Source organism: Canis lupus, chromosome 7, assembly GCF_011100685.1.
Source record: "Canis lupus familiaris isolate Mischka breed German Shepherd chromosome 7, alternate assembly UU_Cfam_GSD_1.0, whole genome shotgun sequence".
Classification (NCBI taxonomy): domain Eukaryota; kingdom Metazoa; phylum Chordata; class Mammalia; order Carnivora; family Canidae; genus Canis; species Canis lupus.
This window is the reverse complement of record NC_049228.1, coordinates 3,740,204-3,764,966: the sequence shown is the minus strand read 5'-3', so window position 1 is coordinate 3,764,966 and position 24,763 is coordinate 3,740,204. Positions and strand designations below refer to the sequence as shown.

The 24,763-nt window shown below is 41.3% G+C and overlaps 1 long non-coding RNA gene across 3 annotated transcripts in view; it reads right to left on the bottom strand.

Moving 5' to 3' along the window:
* Positions 1 to 19,433, bottom strand: part of LOC102152940 — a 66,446-nt gene extending 47,013 nt beyond the window's left edge. For all 3 annotated transcript variants that reach the window (XR_005361828.1, XR_005361827.1, XR_005361826.1), the window contains exon 1: positions 19,206 to 19,433. This is a non-coding gene — a long non-coding RNA (uncharacterized LOC102152940). The remainder of the gene's footprint in view (positions 1 to 19,205) is intronic.
* Between the last annotated feature and the right edge of the window lie 5,330 nt (positions 19,434 to 24,763).

Here is a 24,763-nt window from a genome sequence, read left to right as displayed (position 1 = left end):
ATCAAATGAATACAGATGAAGACTTTTGATGGCAAACACCTGTATTACAGCTTCCTTTGCTCCATGAGAGTAAATTTGACCCAAAACAAAGCAAATAGCTTTCATGATTTTCTTTTTTTAATGTTTTACCACAGCTTGTGCTATTTTGTGGAACTGACATGCACTGCCATAACAAACCTTTTAATTCTTTATGACGTTTAGACACACAAGGAGCCGAGAGAGAGGTTGATGACTGCCCTGTTACTACATCATGATTTCTTTATTCTTTCCTTGGGTGCTCCCATTCATTTAGAAGTGTCATTGCTCTCCAATAAGAAAACCTATTAAAACTAAGAGCCTAAGTAAAAATCTCCCTTCTCAGTTCTTTCTTAGCAATTGGAACCATAGAGGTTTCAAGAGAGGTAGGATGCTACTCCAGCATCATAATGTTTACCCATATAAAAGCTATGACAAAGTAGTCAAAGCTCTTGAAACTGGCTGTCCGGGGCGGGGGGGGGGGGGGCGGCAAACAGATACAGTCCTATCCTAAAGGACATAATTTGAGACTCTATGTATGTTGCAGTCAACACATCAGAGGTGGCTGATAAAGGACAATATTCAGGGGGCTCCTGGGATCAAGTCCCACATCGGGCTCCCTGCGTGGAGCCTGCTTCTCCCTCTGTCTGTATTTCTGCCTCTCTCTCTGTGTGTCTCTCAGGAATAAATACATAAAATCTTCTTTTTTAAAAAAAAAGAACAAAATCCATCCTGACAGGTTCACTGAGACAATGAACTGAGTTAGCAGGAAGAGAGGACACTCCTGGGGGAACACCATGGTGCTGTCATCACAGCGGCTGGGAACTCGACACTGGAGTGTCACTGCCACAAGAAGAAGAGATGAGAACAGAATGCCAGGGGCTACCAATCAGGACACTTGAACTCTCTTTGGAAGTAGCCCTGCACACCAGAGTCGCTATGCCCTAAACCAGAAGTGTGGCTGCTGTGTCCGAATGCCTCACGAGCTTCGACTTGATTCCTTGGTCGCAACACCCCATCATCTCCACTCAGGCTTCACCATATGCTCCCTTGCTAACTCCTTGAATTGTGTTTTCTTCATGAAACTATTCTATGTTGTCTCGCAAATCAACTTAGAATCTCTTTAGCAGTTCCACTGGACATATATCCCTCCAAGTCCATCTCCAGAGTGAATCAAAATCCCTGATGTTGACATGGCAATTTCTAGAAAGTATGATTCTGTCTTCTAGCTCAAATATCCTTAAGGTGAATTACGGGAGAGTCAAAGTCAAAATAAGCTCCTTCTCATTTGTCCTCTAAAGAGAAAGGAGTAGAAAGATGGTTGTGGCGATACTGATGAATGGGATAGAATTAGTATGAGGATTCACTGATAAGATAAAGGATCTGAGAAATCTAAGCCCAAGTTTTGAGGTGATGAGTGGCAAGAACTCACCTGTCAATTGCATGGACCAATGGCTCTACAATCAATGATCCCATGAGCTACTCTTGCTAGGAGAGTCCAAATTAATCCAGAAAGTAAGTAGTTTGATGGGAGTATTTCGTTTCCATCTGTCTAACTCCTCAAGCACCATGTTATTCTATCAATCCCACTGCTCTGAAGTTATTTTGAGACCACTACTTTTTTTGGGGGGGATGGGGTTCCAGGTCTGCTGAAAAGATAAGTGTCACACTTTTAAGCCCCAGGAGTAGGGCAGTTTTAATTTTGAAGATTCTTGAAGCAGTGACAGGTAAGACTGAATGGACTTGGCACGTGTGGTCAATGTTTATTGCTAACTGTGCTAATGCCGTGCCATATACATTCTCAATACTACCACTGGTTTGATGAATATGAACCCTGGAACATAGAGAATGACATGAATGAACTTGAATAATCCCAAGGTTTATTTGAAATGTATCTGAGTTCTTTCAAACGCCTGTAGATTTATTGGAAAAATAAAATAAAAATGTCCTACAGCAGAAGCTACTTGTTTGGTCACACTGCAAGGTATCATCCTTTCATGTACCTGCTCTCAGAAGAGGGGAGAGTGTGATTATAGTCAATTAATAATGACTTGACAGCACTTTTTTATTCAGGATCGAAACAAGCAGCAATTATCTGATTAAAAATACTCCCACAAATTACATGAAACAAGAAACATTAATACAGATCCATTTTTTTCTGAAAAATGAACCGATACGTTTGATTAATCCTTAAATTCCCATTTTCAGATATTGTAGGAATCAAAGAACAGACTTTATCGCAAAATTATACCTTACATAATCCAATGTTTGTTTTTATAATTCTGAGCTTATGATATTTCTTCTGATCTTTATTATGAGGCTCAATTATGTGAAAATTATTGAAATTAGGATGATTTTGAAAATGTAATTCCTTGAAATTTCTGCTCATTTTGGATTGTGCATACTTAGGAGGTTCCTATCCTCAAATTTAAGATTTTTTTTTGAAGATTTTATTTATTTATTCATGAGCGCCACAGAGAGACAGAGACATAGGCAGAGGGAGAAGCAGGCTCCCTGTGGGAAGTCCAATATGGGACTCGATCCTGGGACTCCAGGATCCCAACCTGAGCCAAAGGCAGAGGCTCAACCCTTCAGCCACCCAGACATTTCAAATTTAAGATTTTTATCATAAATGTTTCTACAACCATGTATAAAGAGTTGTCTTTTAATCAGCTTATAGTTAATTACTTTGAGTATTTTTATTTTATTTTGAATCAACTTCATTATGAACTCTTTGAGGATGGAGAATAAGTTGTTTTTCGCATGCTTTTGATGTCTTCCTATGTAGCCCAGTATTTAGAATAAACGAGAGCTCCATTAATAAGCTTTGAGTTAAAGTAGCACAGGGATCCAGCCTCTTTCCCTGTAACCAGAATCTAGGCAATTTGGTCAACATCTCTTTTGCTCTCCACTCTTCAGGGACACCATGTGAGTTTAACTTTACTCTTTATGTATATGGTAATAAATGCATGATAATACACAAATGTTTTATTGAATGATTTGAAAATCACTTATGAATATGAAGGTTTAAGAGAAAACTGGATGCAAACAATGAGCAAGTCCTTAAATATAAAACTTTCTATTAAGAGTTTTTGAAATGCTTTTTGTTTTTGTTTTTGTTTTTTTTTGAAATGCTTTTTGCAATAACTATTCAGTAACACTTGGAAGACTGATTGGGAGTAGTTACTTTTCAGAGATAAATAATGGAACTTTTTCAGGACACTGAACATGGAAGACAATTTTTAATTTATTGTAGAATTTCTCAGAATTTAGAGCAATATTGCAGACAGGAAACTGCCAAACCAGCTTCCAGTCTCTTGCTATTATGTTGCAGTTGACCTTAAACAAGTTTTACAACAGTAGGCTGAGATTGCACATAAATACACTAGATACATGTTTTAAAATAGTGAATACCTTCAAAGATATTTTCAAGTCAACGAAAGATACATATAGTAAAAACTCTTTCAGATGTAGTATATTTTTAAAATGCTCTACTGTTGTTTGTGGAATGAATGAGTTTCTGTAATGAGTTTCACTACCTGCCATGAAATCAAGAACTTTTTTTTTTTTTGGTAGAAAGCTGAGAAGCACCAAGAAAATTTTCGGGCAGTGACTGACATTTCTTCTCCAAGAGAGAAGTTGATTTGACTCAGAGTTTCACATCTAGAAACATCCAGTTGAATAACACGTAAAAAATCACGAGAAAGAAAGTCTTGTGAGTCCAACCAAGCCTCCAACTAAACCGAATTTTAGTTGTTTATAAAAATTCTAGAAAATGCCAGAAAAAAATTGAGAGGTGTGAGATTTTAGAATTTCTAAGTACATATTTTTATTTCTTGACAGACTCCATTAACCCTGATCCAAGATTAAGATTGTTTACAGATTTCCTTTTTTAAACCATGAGAACATTAACTGTGCTGATGTCCAATATCTTCCCTAGAGCTAACATGCAGTAAACATTTTAGATTGATTACGAAATGGCCACATTGTAACAATTTGATAGCATTGTCCGTGGGTGTAATTTCGTAGTTTCGTAAGGATCATTGGTGGCTGCATTCATTTGGATGGAGGCCACTGCAGGCTGACTTCTGTGCTACTGTAAATTGTCTTAAAGCCGAGTTCAGTGCATTTACTAAAATGCTAGGAGATTAATTTTTAAAAATTTGCAATCAATACCGATACGTCCTTCTTTTGCAGCGTTACTGCTATTTAGATGGAACAGCAGAATGTAATCTGTTGATTAGGTAAAGGAGACAAAAACAGGAAACTGATGGCCCATAGGGAAATACGAGAACAAATTGATTTCATAAAACAAATATAATCGGTGTGACAATAAAAGATGTGTTATCCACACAGGTCAAACGTTATCATGGTGACTTTCAAGAGAACTGGGTATATAGGAATTTTAAATAAATAAGTAAAATAAATGGGCTTTTCCATGGTGCTTATATATGTTCTGTCTCAATCTTCCTTGTAATGGAACTCATTAGAGATTTGACCTGCACATCTAAGAATTGATTACCCATGATAATGTGAGATCAGACAGGCATTCTTCCTAGAATTAATACCATCTTGCATTTATAAAATGCTTTATTACACTGATGTTCCCCTCCCACCTATTATCCCAGATTTTAGAACAATAATATAAGAAAAGTCATGAAGAAAAGCAGTTAGATGCACAGGGGAAGTGTCTGGTCTTTGGGTTCAAATGCTAGTCCACTATACAGGCATTGGGGCAACTGGGACTTACTGTGGAGCCATCCTAGTGCTAAATTTCTTCATTTCCACAAAAAGAATAATAATAGGACTTGCATCATAGACATTTTTTTTTTTTTTTTTTTATGATAGTCACACACAGAGAGAGAGAGAGGCAGAGACATAGGCAGAAGGAGAAGCAGGCTCCATGCACCGGGAGCCCGATGTGGGATTCGATCCCGGGTCTCCAGGATCGCGCCCTGGGCCAAAGACAGGCGCTAAACCGCTGCGCCACCCAGGGATCCCTTTTTTTTTTTTTTTTTTTTTTTTATTTAGCATCATAGACATTTTAACGAGAATTAGATGTACTGTACGTAGCACCATGGTTTAGTGGCAGTAAGCACTTACTACGCATCCCTAGCGTCATGGGATGTCTAAGGGGGTGTGTTAGACTGTTCACAAATGAGAAGCTGAAAACAAAGGGGTTAAGTGCTTCTGGAGGAGGTCTGAGGCTTCTTATTAAAACAAATTGACTCAGCTTTATCTGTAGCAGGGCTTTTATCAGAACTAATGTTATTAAGCAAATGGAAATGTTGTGCTTTCATCTCTGTGTTTTCTTTTATCCAGTCATTTTTAGAGAGACACCTGAGAAATGGAAAGAATTCTATCTTATGCTGGATAAGTCACTCCATGAATTTTGATTATTACTCACTCACTCCTCTTTTCAGGGCTCAGTTTCTTTGTCTACTAGTAACCTCTAAGGACCTTTTCTGACTGAAAGTTAATATCATTTCATAAACTGGATAATCAAAGTCATGAACTCTGAAGTTTGACTCTAATAAATAAACACCCTAAATTCAAAGAAAAGAAATCCACACCGTGGCCATGAAAAATGTTATGTTCCATTTTATGCATATCATTTAGGCACTGATATTTCCTAGATCACAACTTCCTTTGGTTTAGCATCTCACTTCAAAAAAAAAAACAAAAAACAAAAACAAAAACAAAGGTTATAATGGAAATTCAGATGCATAAATTCAACTTAGCATTGTCAGCAATCATGGAATTAAAGTATTCCCTACCAAGTTCAAATGTGACCGTTAATAATGTATTGTCTGTTAATAGGTGCACATGGTACAATGTAGCACAGCTTTACAGAACGACAGACAAAATTCAAATCTGATCTAAGCAATTATTTCTGCAAGTCTACGTGATTTTCATTAAATAATTCACATTTTCAGCTAAGAAAATACTTTCTAGATGTAATATGGTACTTTTATTTTCCTCCTTCATTCTCCCTTTCTAAAGATTAGGTTATATGATTATTTGAATAAAGTGACTTTATTTTTTTTTTTTTTTTTTAATAATAAAGTGACTTTAAAAAAAAAAGAGGGCTAAAGAAAATCACAGACCTTTCCCCACAATTTCATATTATACATAATTTTATGACACTTGATTTTTTATGCTGTGGATAACTACAAAGGCAGTTTAATTTGGATCTATTCTGTGTTTCCACCATATCCTGGAGGCAGAGATAATTTTGGTGGACAACAGGCTTAAGAAATCAGTTTCCAATTGTCTGATTTATGACATAATCTGAATACTTGTTAAACTGTTGATCACACTTCCCTGAAAAGATAAATTAAATCTCTTGTATAGACTCTAGTAGACAAAGATCTCAGTAGTTATAACTCTTTATATTTCCAGTTTTTTTATATAATTCATTTCACATTTATTATTTAACTCACTTGGCATGACGTTTTCCTCCATGGACTCCCACCACTCGTGCTGCACTCCCGAGTTTTGGACCTTTTATTTAGTATGAGCCCTGCTGCTGACATTTGAAACTGAAAATTCAACTCCTCACACTTATTCCCTGTGGAAGTTCTATATACCATATACCACAATTATAAACTAATTTACACCTAAAGCATGGTCTGTCTGAATTAGCAAGAGAATTTATAACTTTCCTAAATTGTTCATAAACAAGAAATCGGAGTAAATTTGCATTGCTAAAATTCAGGGTAAAAATGTTGTCAGAGTTCCTCAACAGTCTTTCAATGATTAACTTCCCTATAATAAAAATAGAGGTAGTGTGAACTTGAAGTATAACTTTGGTGATACCTTGAAGAGGTCTATTTTGTGACTCTTAGTATGAATGCCCAGATCAGCATCTGGGAAACCCCCACATCATATCATAGGATTGCAATAATAGCAGTTAAGATCTAATGAAGTCCTTCTTGTGTTACCCAACCCAGTGGTTCCAGATTATTACAACGTTTGCAAAGAATATCCACCCACCCACCCCCCCACACACACACACACAAAGTCTTTGTGAAGAAGTGACCATATCGTTTCCTGACCTGACTTGCTTCATCAGTAAAATGCATTGTCTGAATTATCTAAGGTCTCCCCAAACTATCTGGTTTTACAAATGCTATTTCATGCAGAAAATCAGCAGACTCAGGTGAAGAATATGCTTCAGAAGGTACATATAGGAATCAAAGTTTATATACGAAGGGATTTAACAAGTGAAAATTAGACATTTGAAAGGAATAGTCTTGAAAAAAGTAGAACTATTACTCTATTTCCAATAGGCTGGACCACGTGGCACCTGTGTAACATATTGAGATTATTTTGAAAGCACAGAATTCATTAATCTGTTAATAGTCTCAATTTTAGCTAATCATGCAGAGGTATGTCATGGGACCTTCGAGATCCAGGAGCCTTAATTCCCTAAACTACTGACAGGGAAATTGAGGTCCCAAAAGAGTCACCCAGTCACTTAGTAACATATCTTCTTATTCCTTATCCAGTGCTCTTCTTATTTGCTGTGTGACTATAATGAGAAACAGACATAAAATTACTGAGAGATATTAATGAATTGACCAAAGTTTTGGAGAAACAAGAACAAAAAAGACCCCAATGAGCAACGCTGACTATGAAATGATCTGGAGGGAAAGGATATAGGTAGCTTAAAGGCTAAAGAAGATGATGGGCAGCTGAGAAAAAAGAAAAGAAAGTTCCAGAAATATTTCATAAATATGTTTGTAGTTCTTTTTGGCCATGTTGTAAGAGAAGAAAAGACCAGTTTTCCATACTCTTGAATTCATTTTATAGTAGAAAGGTGACACCTTTGAATAAATGGTTTGGTATACAAACACTATAGAAGAGATAAATTTTAGGGACCCCTGGGTGGCTCAGTGGCTGAGCATCTGCCTTTGGCTCAGGTCATGATCCCGAGGTCCTGGGATCGAGTCCTGCATCAGGCTCTCTGCATGGAGCCTGCTTCTCCCTCTGCCTGTGTCTCTGCCTCTCTCTCCGTGTCTCTCATGAATAAATAAATAAAATGTTAAAAAAAAGATAAATTTTAAATATGTTGTATAGCAATTTGTTCTTGTAAAAAAGGTGCAGTCAAAATTATTGTATTATTATTATTATTATTATTATTATTATTAATACCTATCCTAAAAGATCAGGGGCCTCATTTATTGAGGGCTACAACATACTCTGATGTGAACCTGAAAAAAAAGGTGGAGTCTTACATACTCATTTATTGTCATCTTTAAACTGTCAGCCTATGTATGACGTGGAGTACATATTTACTAGTGGTTACCACTGTCCAATCTTGACATAAAGGTAGCTCATAAATGAATGCTGAAAATACAGTTTTGTTGGAGAGCGAGCTCAAGTCTCTAACCTAGGTATTTTAGTTGCATCTTTTCCCTGGAGGCATTAAGATCTTGACTGAAGTTTCAAATTGACTTTAGGTATCTCATGATACAGTGCTACCCAAATAATTAGTGAGGGACCTCTAGGGAAGAATAAATTTAAACCCACCTTCATGTAATTCTGAGGTTTTCTCTCTGAAGATTATGTTTAAGGTAACCCATAACAGTAAAGGTTCTGATGCAGATTTGGACTCTGATGCCCCTGTGGATGCCCTCACAGAGGGGTATTAGCAAGGAGACGTCTATGTGGCAATGCTTTACCACGTAGCTTATGCAAATCCGTAGCAATACTGAGCTCAAATAAGGATCTCGGTTTCAATACCTTTTTTTCAGAAATGCATTTGCTCCTCTTTAAAAAGAAATCTGACTCCACATGAAGAGGCAAAAAACAATCCTAAAGTCAATGCTCATTTCTTTAAGTATGATATTGCTGACATTTTCTTATCAAATCAAACCAAACATAACTCGGTGGCTCTTTAGAATATTTTAAAATAAGCATCTGTATGAGGTATTATGAGTGTAAAAATATCAGAACTAATATCCATGAAGCTCCTATAATATCTGCTCCTTTATAAAAAACAATACAATGAGAGCAATGACTGTTGGGTTGAAATATAAAGTTTTAGTCCTATTACCAATCCCTTATGTAACGTGAAAACAGTAAAATCTAAAGAATGTGAATAAAAGGGAGACAGGAGACATTTTCTCAATTTCTGCAACCAAAGGAGTTAGTGGTGGTTGGGCAAAGAAATCTTACAACCTAAATCTTTATATTAATTCATCATTATGGTTTTTTAACTAGAAATGAATAAATACGGTTTCCAATGAATATGTTCACTTGAAAAATCTCTCAATAATGTTAAAGTTAAATTAAGAAGCAACAGGGATCCCTGGGTGGCACAGCGGTTTGGCGCCTGCCTTTGGCCCAGGGCACGATCCTGGAGACCCGGGATCGAATCCCACGTCGGGCTTCCGGTGCATGGAGCCTGCTTCTCCCTCTGCCTGTGTCTCTGCCTCTCTCTCTCTCTCTCTGTGACTATCATAAATAAATAAAAATTAAAAAAAAAAAAAGAAGCAATGAATACAGGAACTTCGTATTTGATATTTCATTCATTTTGTATTGTTTGTGATACATCACTAGGTGATTAAAAATGAAGATATGAAAGACAATCTAGCAAGTAAAAGATAGTGATTACTCCTAAAGCCAAAGGGACATCAGAAAATAGAAAGGGGTTTGGGGTCTTCAACTAGATCTAGCTTATTTCTTAAGAGCTTGGAGTAAATGAAGACAAAAATACTAAAGAGTGTCGATCTTGGTGGCAGAAACATGAAAATGTATTTACACTGATTATACTTTCTGTGTAGTCTGAAATATTTCTGAATTTAAAATGAATTTTTCCTACTTTTTGTATTCTAGTTTACAAAGATGAGTTTATACATGACTTCTTTTGTGAAACTTTCAAACCTTTCTTCGTATGTGAGAGATTTCCTTTTCTTCATAGTTCAAAACTATATATTTAAAATGAGTAAATTTATGTAATTTAGAGAACTGTCAAAACTTTCAGCAGAAAGATAAAATTTTAAGTCTTTTAATGTATTCTATACTAATAGCTTTCTTTTCCCCTTTTTTGGTTTATGTAATTAATTTTGAGCCACTTGATATGGAGAGCATGTTAGCTAACATTTCAAAGGCATAAACATGGCTATTTTATTCAAAATATCGATTAATGCATATGTATCAGTGGATTATCTCTCATAGTTATCAAACATTATGTAAATATGGAAATACATTTCATAGAATTGTTGAAGTAAATGAGTTTTACTGTATTCCAGGATCAAATGGTAGGGCATTTTGTATTTTTTTCCCTTAGTGAGTGTACTTTTTTAGAAGTAAAATTAATCCCCTAGGAAAAAGAAAAAAAAAAAAAACAAAACCCAAAACCAAAACCTAGAACATAAGAGCTTCATAAGAGGGTACATGTAAAAAATTAAACAAATTCATTATCTGTGATTTTCTATGTTAACTTCAAGGATAACTTGTTTAGACAGAAATCACTACCTTAAATATTCTTAGAAAAATTCATCATAACAGCAAATGTACCAAGCTGGTTAAAATGCAAATTGCACTAGAGTCGCCTTAGTTATATCTTGAAGAACACCTATTGTCGCTGTTTATTAATTATAAAAGAAAGTGGATGTAAGTTTGCAAATCTTCTTAACCTCTTTTTTTTTTTTTTTAATGTGGGCATCATAACTGCTGGCTTGCTTTTTATGCTAAGCACACTGTGTTCATTCACAATTTGAGGCTTGCACATAGTGTCCAATAATGGTAAAGCACTTGCAAAAATGTTGCACCTGGAACAGGAGGAGTGACGAGAGCAAAGGTCAAATCCAGGCCTTAATAAGCATTGACTAAACAGACTTTAGACTCAGTGAAAAGTCCAGACGACCCCTGCAGCGTCATCTTACAGCTCTGATTTTCTTCTTTTCAAGATGTAGTATAATCCATAAATACAACCAAATCACTAGCAGCTTAGGCTTTGGTTTGGTTTTTATCTTCCAGGGTTTTTTCTTTTTTTCTTTTTTTCACCCCCCTCTTCACAGAGATTGGAAAAAAATTAACCCTTTTCTGGCCTCGGACTAACCAAAGAATGAATTTCTTCCTGGTCACTGTTGTCAGCTTAAATCTTTATGTCCTTCTAGGGCTGGGGGGGTGGAGGGGGGGGGAAGCACTCTGTGAAGAGCAGTGGCCAAATGTTTCATTTTCTCCCATTTAACATTGACAGCCCAGCGATGGCTAAGAGCAACGGGGCAATCAGGTGACTCTACAAATCAGTGAACTATGTCTATTTTATAAATGTTCCTAAGCAATGGAATTTTGGTATGGTCCTGATTCCCATCACACAGAGGCCACATTTACATACAGATTTCTAGATAATCCCTATGCATGATAAACTATAATCGACTAGAATCAACTTTTTGATATAGTGGCCACGTTTAGGATTCTCTGGTACAGTTCACACTCTTCTTCTTATGGATATAATCCCTTTTCAATACTTTTTGTTCTATTCAACATTTGCTGCAGGAGAGGTAAGGCCCTTGGAGTTAAAAACAGCAAATTTCCCTGCAGTTAATATACCCAATCAAGTATGAAGTGCGGGAATGAAGAGTCCACGTCCAGTGCATCACTCGGGAGAAACCTTGCACCCCACGGTGGGCCTGTGGCCCAGGCGCTGATAGCGAGAGCCGGCCAATCAAATTCAGGGTAATCTTGTTATTCTGTTTACAACACTGCAGATTTTCAGGATGCCAGAGACGTCTGCGTCTGTCCCCCCTACATATATTCTTCTGATGTCACATATATCCTGTTTGCTCCACTCGCTTCACAGTTTAAAAATATAAAAGTAAAAAAAAAAAAAAAAGAACTTTTTCAGCTCTGAGTGTGAACCGTAGCTGCATAATTAAGGGGGAGGCAAAGTCTTACCTAAGCTGGGATGGCTGAGAGCATAGCCAACTGGGTGAGAAAGCCTCAAATGCTCAGCTGTGTGCTGGAGTCTGGGGAAAGATTCTTTGGAAGGAACGTGCAAAGAGATACAAATGGTGTCCCCGGAGAGTGAAAGGGGGGCCCGGGTTTCTCAGGGATCTCGGCCTCCGACTGATGATCACAGTCTTGCACAACAGGAAAGGGGGGATAGTGAGGGGCAGACATTTCCCACAGCTGCAGAGCTCCCCAAACTGGTCACAATCGCTCCTGTGCTGTTCATCTAAAGACTTAGGGTATGCGGGAGAGCAGACGAGCAAACCCCAGCCATGGCCCCATAGAAATAAAAATATTAAAACTCATTCAGTATTCGTGATTATTTGTGATCCTGCAGAATCAAGACCTGTCTATTTTTCAGAACAACATGGAAGGAGGAGAAGTGGGAGTGACTCAAGAGTTGGGTCCCTTGTTTATACCTATCCGTTTTGAACATTTCAGCCTCGACCATCCGAAATTACAGCACCAATATCATTTTGATTATTTTCCTCAAGATCCCGTGATCCATTAGCTCCTTCATTAAACGGCTAGATTCACTGTCAGTTAGAATGTTATTTGCAAAGTAAAACCGAGCCGAAAGTATGTATGATTTTTAGACTTTGTATCGTGCCTAGGTTTTCTGTTTATATTTTGATGTCTCAAGGTTCTAAATATATTTTATGCATTCAGGGTAATAGAACAAAACACGGGCTAAATCCCTGCCACATATATTTTTTTTCTAATAGATTTGTATAATTCATGCATCAGAAGGAGAATCATCAAATATGAGACATAGTAATCAACCCATATACTTAATGACATAATGAGATTTTTTTTGGTATTTTGGTAATATTCTATATAAGCATACATATGCCAATCTCAGAAATTTAAGTTTTATGAGGTTCATTAAGAATTGACTTTCTATGTTGGTGGCTTAGAGCATGCCTTCATAGGTGTGAAGCCCATGGGCAATCACATTTCAATTTTTGTGACGCAACGAAACCCTAATTGATCTTATCAATCATAAGATGCGTTTTTCAAACAACTGCACTAGCGTGGCTTTTGATGAGGCATGCCACTTTTTGACAACTAGTGGATTTGCCTGAGATAAAAGGTTACCTGGAGAAGAACGAGCAAAGAATTCCAAATCAGAGACAACGTTGCTGTGAGGCCAGTATTTTTCAATGGCACTGATGTTTAATTCAGATGTTTTTCTTATCTCTATCACAGATTTCAAAAATACGCACCTTTGGTACACGTTTCTATCTTTATTAGTCAAAATAATGTCAGGAGCGGAAGGATAACTTGTTTTCATCTAACACTTTTATCATTCTAAAACCAAATTTTTTTTAAAAAGAAAACATTTTGACTCTTTGAAGTAGTACATAAACTATGAAGAAAATTATTTGAGTCAAGAACTTGTCCAAAAGAAACAAACCTGAAAACTCACATGCCCACTGTCACAGCATATGTGATTGCTAAGTGAGGCACTAACTATATAGGTTGTCTTCAATGCTTGCTATCTTCTAGCAAGCCAAGTCCAAATGAAATCTCCAGAAATGTTATATATATATATATATATATATATATATATATATATATATAATGACTACACACATTAATAGACCAAGGATTTTATATAGTGGATATTCTCAAGGTTAAGTTTAAAAGTATATATATAGGTTCCAATAATGATGATTTGTTCAAAATATATTTAATGTCATCGTTCCTTCTTCTTAACTCAAACATTATGTCAATATTTTAATGTTTTTTAAGCCAATCATTTGCTTATTACCAGCTAGCTGAGAGACGATGGAGGTGCAGGATAACTTTTTTTGGATTACTTGCGATGAAACGGCACAAAGAGCCAACTCACATAATTTGCATCGAGGATTGCTCTTGCAGCTATATTAATTTTAATAAAAATTAAATGTTTTCAATCAGTTTAGATTGGCTGGTAAGGGAAAACACAAAGACAAAACTGAGGCAGCGAGCCTTACAATGCCTCCACTGATTTCTCCACTGCCCCTTCCTCTGCACATGGTCAATTAGAATTGAAAATCCTGTGCTGATTTCATTCGCTGGAATTTTTAAGCAGGTCAGGAAGAAAGATGTTATTGAAAGGAAAAGTCTCATCTAAATAAGAAAGGAGCACGTGGCCATCTGGTCCTAGCTATACATATAAAAAGTTATTTCAGCTGAACTGCAGGCTTGATGTTTAAAAAGATGTGCCAAAAATCAACCCAAAATCTGTTTACGGTAAAATATTCCAAATGTTTCTTTTTCAACCTCCAAATATGCAATACACAGTTCATTTCCTATCTGTGATTCATGAGCCCATTTGACCCCAGCGCCTCACTGAGCTTGACTTGAGTTTCAGGCCGTGGAACATTCAATCACTCTTAGAACACTACTCCTTAATGGGAGATCAACAGGACCGTGGGCCTTTTGAAAATTGTGGAAATAACTTGGATAGTTTTCACTCAAATTAATTTTGAGTGCTGTCTGCACGTAGGCTTGAAAAGAATAAAGTCGGAGGCACGACACAACCACACCAATTTTCCTTCTTTCCTCATTGTGACTTGAGATTCCTGTGCATTCCCTGGGCAGTGCTCCGGCATCTGCTCAAAATAATTTCAGGTCTCAAGCCTAAAAACTAAGGTTTGGGTTTTTCGTTTTGTTTTGTTTTTAAACCCAATCTGTCTTTTCATGAAGAGAAATTATGAGTGTGAGTCTACTTTTAGAAATCATCCTCATGATGTTAAGAAACAGTTGTTTTTGGTTTTTTTTTAATACCATTTTACACTGTTTGCCACATTAGAGTCCTATCTTTTGGTGTGACTGAAATATGTTTTGATAGGAGGCATTTGCAATAATTATATCATCAATACGTTCATTGGGCCATTGATCTGAGTATGTCCCTCTGCTAGCACAGACAGAGCTAGCTGACCTCCCCATCCAAATGTCATTGTATTAAAATACGTTAATATTCTAACCCAAGAGCAGCAAAAAACAATCCAACCAACCTCTGGTTATAAATAACATACCAACAATTATTTGGGGTCATAAAACGATATTCAAATATATTTTATATGCATATATCCCATCCACACACATGTGTGAAAACACATGATTATAGTATCAACAGACAGGCTACACAAGAGGGTGGGTTTTCACTAAAGTCTTCAAATAAATAACTCAATTCAGAATATTCTACTATATGAAACACAAGAATCTTGACATATCTCTGACATAAGATGTCATTGGTTGTTTTTGTGTATTTACTATGTTTGTTCTGCCCATTTCAAATAAATCATTACTATTGTGTAAGAAGAATAAACTGTACTATAGTAAATTGTTCTTTCTCCTTTATGCTCTGAAAACCCATTTGTTCTTGAATTGGCGTTACGTAGTTCAACTATTTCAATCAAGTCCATTATCTTCTTTTCTTTGAAAGATGCCTTTTTAGTAACCTGTATCCCCAGTGGGCAATGTCATGTTTTGTTTTTAGAAAAGTAGGTGAAATTTAAATCCAACTGCTTGTTCATTTTTTTTATATTTGACAAAACAATTATATAATTCATCCTCAGGCAAGAACTCCACTATATGCTGGAAGGACTACTTATGTAAAAATTATGGAGTCAGGCCCAAAAATTTCTCAAAAAAGTTATTTATTAGTTCACACACTGGAGTCTTACCCCACAGAATGTCACCTAACTTGTGCAGCTTGTTTTTTCTAAGTACAAAATGTGTCTGTTCTTTGAGCAATATACTTTCCTCAACAAAAGTAACATGAGAGCAAAAAAGAACAGAACACTTTTCCTCTTGTTTTAAAACAATCGTACAATGCATCAGCAAAATTAATCTCCTTCATTTGTATGTTGGTGTATAAATAGTGCTGTTCGTATACATATGTCTTGCAAATCCTTTCAAAACTAATCCTTTTCTAAGTATGCAAGGAAGAAGTACTAAGAGCAAATTCCAAAATTCAAAAAAATAATGTTCCAAATACTCGGTATTATAGGAACTGGTAAGTGTATATCAGGCCGTCCTATATGAAGTGAGGATTAACTTAAATTACATATCAAAACTTAGTAATTCAGGACATTACGTATACACAGTTGTTCCATATTTATGTCTCAGAGATAGCCATAGGTTTCCATAAAATCATTAAACTTTGCTCCATTCGACTTAAGTAAAATAAAACAGCACATTTAAATACACAGACATTATTAAAAACCTATACACTTGTTTGGCGGATAACTGTTTAGTGGAAGCCCCATAAAATAAACTTGAGGATAAACGAAAACACTGCACCAGCCCACAAAATTTTAACCCGATAATCCTCTAACCCAGAGCACACGAAAGGAGCATCACTTCTAAATCATCTGTAGACAATTCTTGCTTCACCCACCAAGTTAAGAGTGCAACGATTTAACGTCTGCAAAAATGCAAATGGCAAGTAAGGCTCCACCGAGTCAGAGCACCTATCAGCACCGTAGCATTTTTATCCCAGTGACTGCAAAAACGTTCACCATTTCCACATCCTATCCACATCACTGAAACGCGGCCACCTCTAAAAATGTTCGACCAGCCTATGAGTAAGGCTTCCCAGACCCAGAAAACTGTGCCCGGCTACAGATACCTGGATAAACATGCCAGACTGCCCCATAAACACATCTTCAAGAGAGACATAGCTGCAAATAAAACAGTCCTTCCCTGTGGGTGTTGGTTAACCCCACGAACATGTGAACTTCCTATGGGCACACACCCAACAGACACTGGCGATTAGGTGATTGAAAACGTCGCCCACAAAGGCGAAATTTTATATGTGATGACATCACCAGCAAACCAGGGCTTCTCTGTGATATAATGATATAATTGCCTGGCTGAATGTGTCTCTTGAGTGCGTGCATGTGCATGTGTGTGTGTGTGTGTGTGTGTGAGATAGAGAAAGAGAGAGACAGAGAGGGAGGGAGGGAGAGGGAGGGAGGGAGAGAGGGAGGGAGATGCTTAAAGAACAGCATCATCAGAAATGCTCTAACCTCCTGCAAGGCTTGCAAGAATCTTTCCGCAGACCTTTGACTTTCTCCAGATTTCCTACAGCTTCAGCTCATTCAAAAACGCCCTTCCCGCACGAGGACACGGGGTTTTGTGTCCTCAGCCCACGGTGACTCCCCAAGCATCCCCCCCACCACCCCCCGATGGAGGTGCCGGGATGAGATTTCTCCACCAAATGAGGCATGCGGATCGGTAATAATGCGATGCAGGAGTTGCAGGGTCCCCGGGGACCTGCCTGCCTTTGAAAGGCTGAGACGTCTTGGTTTCAGGGGGAGGTGGGGGGGGAATGAAAGGGTTAAAAATCGAGGCTGTCTGGGGTAAAAGAAAGGGGATATTGTTGTCTTTAATCTTTCCGCAGTATGTGTAAGACTTCCATCCCGGATCTGCACGGAGCAGGGGCAGAGGCTCGGCGTGCATTGCGTGCAAGCTCCTTGATTGTCGAGGGGGGAAAAAAACCTGGCTGGAGTCCAGACAGGCTGGAGCTCTGTTGATCATTATGTCTAGCCTTCAGGTGTCTCGGCACCCAGTGGGCGGCGGTGGGGGAGGTGTAGATAACGTGAGGCCAGACAAAGACGGGGGAGGGAAAAAAAGAAGGGAAAAAAAAAAAAAACCAACAACAGCGTATTTTAAAAAGATCATGCGAAAATGTGTGTCCAAGTCCTCTTTAATAAAAAAAAAAAAAATGAATCCTACCGTCTTGGACTTTTATAATTAGAACACGAGCTGGGCTCCGGCAGATCTCTTTAAGCCATAATTAGTTATGTCTGGAGCCTTGGAATAATTCCCTTCAATAATTGATGGGAGTTGATACTCTCTCCTAAAAATAAGGAGGGCAATGCTTTCTCGCGCAAACTCTCCTTTTTGCGGGAGGCTTTGTCGTTCCAAAGCCTCATCAAGCCACAATCGCACCGACTGGATTTGCCTTTTCATTTTCTTAGGAGACTCGGCTTATAACTTTTGAAGAATCTGGATGATTCTAGAAGTACAGGCGTCATGCATTGCGAGATTGCTCTAGCTGAATGTAAAGAGAAGGCAGGGATCATTCTTCCCCCATTTGTTTCCAATTATTTTATAAATCAGAAAGAAAAAAAAAAAAAGACATACACAACACAACACAACAAAACAACCAAACCCTGCTTTGCAGGTCGCTTCCGTTGGAAACTCCATCAAAAAAACCTTACCAAGCATGTAAGTTAGATGCTAAGTGTATCTTTTGCCCTCTGCTAAGGAGAAATCCCAAATTCTTTTATTCTTCAAGCATTCTATAAAGAAGCTTCCGCATGCTTCCTCCCCACCCCCACATCCTCACTCCACCCTATTAGGAATTTAAAAAAAAAAAAAAAAATCTTTATCCATGGAAGGCTGGATCCTGATACAGACAGCTTGTCTTTTCCTTCTGCCTTTTCCCCTGACCACTTTCCACAGTCACCTTTCACTTGGGCCGGACTCTATTTCGCATTTTGTGGGCTACAACGCCGAGAAAGCAGCTCAGCCTCTATCATCATCATGAAATAAAAAGTGGTGTTTTTTTTTTTTTTTTTTTTAAGAAAGAAAAAAGAACATAAAGAAAAAGAAAGCTCTGGCTTGAAGCCATTGTTCAGAATTTAAGAGCTGTTTGCCCCCCCCCCCCCCCCAGTGTCTCGGCAGTCTTTCATAGCTAATTATAATAACTGTCAGATGTCTGGGAAGTCTAGGGCACCCTTGTCAGTGGAGTCTGCAAAGTTTGCCTTTTATTTATTTATTTATTTATTTTCTTTCTTTCTTTCTCGGGGAACCCATCAGATCTGATCCCGACATAAAGAAGGAAAAGAAGTGAACTAAAAGTGCATCTGCGTGCGCCTTCCTTTTTCTCCTATGAACAAAGCGGCGAACAGGGGCGACGTTCCGGGGTGCAGCCCCCTGCAGCTCAGCTCCTCTCCGGAACGCCTCGCTCTTCGGGCTCCAATTCCTCCCCTCGCACGCACACGCACACACGCGCACACACACACACACACGCGCACACACACACACACACACACACACAGAAAGCATGCAACAATTGTCCCCGCGGCGCTGGCCTGCCCGCCGCGTTACCTGGCCGGACGCACCTCCGACGGGGGCCCTGCACAGAGCTTGCGAGACCTGATGCCCCTCGGACGTGCACCCCCTCTCGGGCACTCGCTCCACGGAGAGCCAGGCATACTCACAATTTCCAAGCGCTCCTGGGCGCAGGTCCCCCCGTCCCCGGGGGCGGAGCAGCGGCTCTGGCCAGGCGGTCCCCGGCGGCGCAGGTGCAAGCATCCCCGTGCTCCCGGAGGAGGCGCGCAGGGAGGGAGGCGAGCGCCTCTTTTGCAAAGTCCCTCGGAACTCGGCCCCCGGCGCCCGGGCGGCCCCGGCTCCCGGGGAAGCCGGACTCGCCGCAGTTCTGAATTGAACTCGGCCGCAGCCCGTGTGAGCGGCGGGGCGCGCGTCACGTGGGCGCAGCGAGCCTCCCCATTGGCCGCCGCGCGGCCCGGGCCCCGCCCCCGGCTCCGGGGGCGAAGACTTGAAACTGAAAGCGTCGCCGAGCTCCGCCCGCGCGCTCGTCCCCTCCGCGCCGCGGGGCTGCGGGCCGCGGCGGCCGCTCGGAGTGGGCTCGGGCCTGAGGTCCTCCCTCCCGGGGGCCGGGGGCGGCGGCGGGGGCGGGCATCGGACGCTGAGCTCCCCGCCGCCCGCGGCGTCGCTGTCCCCGCCCGCCCCTTGCCGCCTGCGGGATGCGCCTCGCGTGCCCGTCGGGGAGGCGCGGCCGCTCACCTGTTCGCTGGCCCACCTGACGCCGCAGGTGACACGGAGCGAGCCCCCCCTTCCCTCCTTTGTGGCGCTCAGCCACGTTCGGAAGCACGAAGGCTTTGTTTATTCATTCATTCATTCATTCATTCATTCATTCATTCCATGGGGGCCCCGACGATGAATTGCCCGGGTTGGGTCCCGCAGAGGGGCTCCCCGCAGAGGGGCTCCCGGCGGCCCTGGGCCGCGCTCCGTTATCGGCCGTGACCCAGGCCCGGGACCGACTTTCTGCAGGAGCCACTCGACGGCTTCTGGAGACAACGACGTGCAGAGGCGACCGGGGCCGCCCGGGAAAGTCCAAAGGAAGGGCTTCGGCCCGGCACGGGGGACGCGGGAGTGGGTGGTGTCGCCCCCGGCCCGCGCGGAGGCTCCCGTGACGGCCACGCGCGCACGCGGGCGGCAGAGCTTGCGCTTGGGCCACGGCCGGGGGGCATCCGCGCGGACGGGCACGGGGGGGGGGGGGCCCAGAGACGGCCGGGTGTGGAGGGCGGCCCGAGGGCCGGGTGCCCAGGGGAATCCCCCAGAGACCGCCGGGTGCGGGAGGCAGCCCGAGGGTCGGGCACCGAGGGGAACCCCCCCAGAGACGGCCGGGTGCAGGGGGCGGCCCAAGGGCCGGGTACCCAGGGGATCCCCCCAGAGACGACCGGGGGGAGCATCCCCGCGGACAAGCACCCAGGGGATCCCCCCAGAGACGGCCAGGTGGGGGGCAGCCCGAGGGCCCGGTACCCAGGGGATCCCCCCCAGAGATGGCCGGGTTGGGGGGCAGCCCGAGGGCCGGGTACCCGGGGGATCCCCCCCAGAGACGGTCGGGTGGGGGGACAGCCCGAGGGCCGGGTACCCGGGGGATCCCCCCAGAGACGGCCGGGGATAGACGTCCCCATGTTTGTGGAAGGAATGCACTGTCCCCAGAACATTAGTCTGGGGCTTAAGGAGCCCTACAACTGGTTCAGAACTTGAAACCCACGGAACAGACAAGTCATGGATCCTTTCCAACGTGGCACCAAAAATGCCATTTCTGGTAGGGAACTATCCAGAGCCCTCATGGAGTTCTGTGAATGTGTCCCTCCTGCAGCCAGGATCATACAAATTAAAGGGAACTCCCACTCACCCCACACCCCCCCTGACCCCTGTGTGGGATATTTGTAGACTAGAGGTAATTCCTGAAGGAAACCTGATTGCGTCCCCATCACCTGCCCAACCGAGAGGACACATTGCTGTCTCTTAGAGTAGGCCCTAGCTAGGATAGCTGACGCAGGCCCTAAGCGGAATTAGAGGATAATTTCTAGCCCTCTCCTCTTAAAGACATTTCTCCTTCATTGAGTGGTGCTTAGTTTCCCCTAAATGGTCATCGCCCCAAGCTTTCCAGATTTTTTCTAGTCCTGCCTCCTCCTACCACATCCATGTGATAGTATCATGTCATCCTAGTTTCATTAGATTTCCCTACTGTGATGTAAATATTTCAAGGGGCTGAATTGCATTTCACTATTTTTTGATCCCTCATAATGTCTGTCATAACAGAGATGACAGTAATTTTTGCCGATTTTTTTTTCCTGTCTTGCAGTGACCGACTCTCACTGGTAGCCGACAGATCACAAAAAAATCTGGTTGATGACGCAAGCATGTTAAAAAGTATATTTTAAAATACAGTCCAAATACGTGAAGCCGACACTGGAGGACAAACAGCGACACTACTGTGAGACCACAGACCCTCCCCAATATTGGCCTACATTACCCATATAGGACACGCACCCCCCCCCCCAAACTAACGGTCCTAGGATGGGCACACGATTACGTAACTCCTCCTTGTTGTCACCAACCAGCTTTTACCTCGGTCCTTCTCATTCACTGGACCCAGGCTCCTGGGTCTCAGATTTCTGCTCATCTCTAGTTATGCCCTCACCCCGGTTTCTTCCAACGCTCACGAGGGCGATCCACTCAACACTCTAATCTCTCACTTCATCAATATCAATTCTGATGACGTGGCCACCCACCCTGAACATTGGAGACGTTTACTCTTGATATTTTAAACTCAAGTCACTGACTGTCTATCTACCACTTTCAATCCTTCCACCTCTGTTACCACACCTCTTTTGCAGCCTTTTTGATACCTCCAGTTTCTGGGTTCCTCATTGTCTCCTATCTATCATCCTCTTCCACGTTCCATCCCCTTTCCTTTCACACTTCCCGCCCTATTCTAGCCCTTATTTCGGGATGTCCTACGGCATCTGGTTAAGATATCCAACTTTTTTGCCCTTGTTTTCCTTCTGATGTCCCGTCAGTCCCACCAGGCAAAACCCAGTTTTGGATTCATCCAACTGATGATCTCCTCTAGGCTATTCTGGGCTTCCAGGAGCTCCTGGGTAAAAATTTAACCCGTCCGTAAAAGGTGTTACTATAAGCACATGGTCTCCAAATTTGACAACTCAACGCTGTCTAAAACTGTTTGCCCACTTAGCTTTTTCTCATTTGTCACAATTTTACCCAATCCTTTTTTCTCTCTCTACTCTCTTGTTCTCCCTAGATTGCATTGCCTTCCCATCCTCCAGGGTGGGGGGTAGGGGTGGGGGTAGGGGGTGGTGAGAACCAAAAAGCTTGGCATAATGGAGACTCATCCTTCTCATGACAGTAGTAGAGTTTCTCAACCTGCTCAAGGCAAATCAATTAGGTAACCGCTGCCTTTTCAGAAATGTTTGTCTTAGATGTTTCTACCTTTCTCAAATTGTCAGCAGCTCCTGGTCTACAAAGTCTTTTTATTAGCATTTTAAGAAGCTCCTGTGTCTTCGATATTTAAACATTCCTGCCTTTGATATCAGGCCCCCTTTCCTGTGTTCTGTCCTTCCTGGGCAAACCCTCTTCAGGAATTTAGTGACATTCACTATTTCTACTTTCTCTTCTCTCATTTCTCTACCTGCTACAATCTGGCTTCTGTCTTTTGGCATCTTTTTTCATTTTTTAAATAATTTTTTATAGCAAGACCACCCAATACCTTTGTGCTGCTTAATCTCATGAACAATCTCAGGCCTTTTAATACTTGTGTTCTCGAAAATATTTAGGCATTTGATCACTTTCTCTCTCTTGGAGTGCTCTTTCCTCGTGGCCGCATTTATTCCTGGTTTTCTTTCTCTTTCTTGTGCCTCTCATTCTCTTTTATAACCATTGGTTTTTCTCTTCTAGCTTCCAATATATTGGTATTTTTCAGATCCCTTCTCAGTCCCTATTCTCTTCTCACTCAGCAGATTCGAAGTCACCTCGTTTACTTCTATGGCTTCAATGACAACTCAACACGGATGATTTCCACCTTCCCTCTGAGACTTTGGTCTTTTTCCAGAGCACCAGAACTGTAGATCCCATTGCACCTTTTCCCTTGGATGTCTCAAACCCAATACATCCGACGCTAAAGTCATCATCTTTTCCTCTCTCCTGCGCATCTTTCATTGTTGCCTGTCTCACTGAGGAGTACACCAGGGACCAAAGACAGAAAACTTGGACCTGATATTTAAATCTTCCTTTCCTATATTGGGCTTTCATATCCAACTAATCGTCATGCCTAGAGATCTCTTGAATCTGCCTGTTTCACTCCATCTCATTGTTGGTGTACGTGCTTCGGGATGCGTGACAGTTCAGGGTAGGGGTCTCCTTTGTGTCCAGTCTTGTTTGCCTCCACTGCACCACCTTCACTACTCTAACCGCCCTCTCTCAAACCTGCAGCCAAATGAGCCTCCTAAAGGGAAGCTGATTCTTTTACTCCTCTTAAAACCTTTAAGTGGCCTCCATTGTCCATAAGGCAAAACCTAAAGAGCCCTTAGGTGCCTGGCTTTGTAACCTCATGTTTAGTCGACAAAAATGCATGGAGATGTTTAATTCTACTCCATAGTTTATAAGTGGTATTACATGTTACATAGAATTACGAGTCTTAAACTTGGCCTCCCAAGATGTTGAAATCCTCAAGTAAAATGGATGCAATCAGCAAAGCACCACATTTGTTTAGTGATTTGGAGAATTCCCGGGGGGAACTAACAGCCCAGCCCTAGATTATAAAGACAGAGTCGATTCAATACCTTCCCTCTGAGGGAAGATTCAAAACCCACTCACATATTCAGAGGGACTTAGTTTCCTTTCCCCTGGCTTAAAAATCTGTCTTGAAACTCCAACAGAGGGACACCTGGGCCGCTCGGTGGTTGAGCATCTGCCTTTGGCTCAGGGCATGATCTTGGAGTCCTGGGATGGAGCCCCCACATGGGGCTCCCCGCAAGGACCCTGCTTCTCCCTCTGCCTGGGTCTCTGCCTCTGTGTGTGTGTGTCTCTCTCACGAATAAAGAAATAAAAATCTTAAAAAGAAAAGAAACCCCAGTAGAGTTTTAGGAAATCTTAAATATTATCAAACACCTCCCTCCCCTTCTAAGGCCCTATAAAATTGAGAGCTTCTTAAACATAGAAGAACTAATCGAAATTAAGAGGCTGGGCAAGCCACATGCTTTTTAATTTTTCTTGATCCTCTTCTTTTTTTCACATGCTGCTCATGGACCAGTTTACTCTAACTCAGCTAATAACACGTCCACCCCAAAAAACTGCTGAGTCTGAAACCTAGCTACCACTCTTGATTCCCCTCTTTCTCCTTTATGTGCCCACTGATAAGTGAATATTGTGGGGCTTATCTTCGAAAGAGACTGTAAACGCAATTACCTCTCACCATGTCTTCTGCTGTTATGCGCATCCAAACTATTATTATCTCTCACATGCATTATTCTAATCATCTTGTATCTGGTCCGTCTGCCTCCACACGTGTACTCACACCACAGGATGTTCTCCACAGAGCAGCTAGCTTTTAAAATATAAAATATATCATGCCACGTTCTTGTTTAGACTTCTGCAATTGCTTCGCACTACATTTATAATAACCTCCTTATCCATTACTATGACCTAGAAGACCCAACGTCAT